The following is a 369-nucleotide window of genomic DNA, read 5'->3' as shown; positions in this document are numbered from 1 at the left end:
CTTTCTTTTTTTTTTGTATTCACTGCTTTTTCTTGCTTTAAGAATCATTTTTATGATTTTTCAGATCCTCAGTAACATGTCTCCTTTTTCATCATTCTTTCAAGAGTCAACATTCATGAACTACAAATTCAAAAGACATATGCACTGTTTAAGCATACATTTAGAGAACAAAAGTATTGCCACCACATCAAAATAATTAAACTGTTATAAAATTCAAAATTCATGCAATTCTTTTCTTTTTCAATTAAGAACATTTTTCATTATTATTTTTTTTAAGAGAGGTGATGGATTCATAGGACATTCATAACTTTAAGGCATAGACACTAAGACACTAATGATCACAAGACACAAACATAGATAAACATAAGC

The sequence above is a fragment of the Arachis duranensis genome, chromosome 1 (assembly GCF_000817695.3).
Source record: "Arachis duranensis cultivar V14167 chromosome 1, aradu.V14167.gnm2.J7QH, whole genome shotgun sequence".
Classification (NCBI taxonomy): Eukaryota; Viridiplantae; Streptophyta; class Magnoliopsida; order Fabales; family Fabaceae; genus Arachis; species Arachis duranensis.
Note: the sequence above shows the minus strand (reverse complement) of the source record.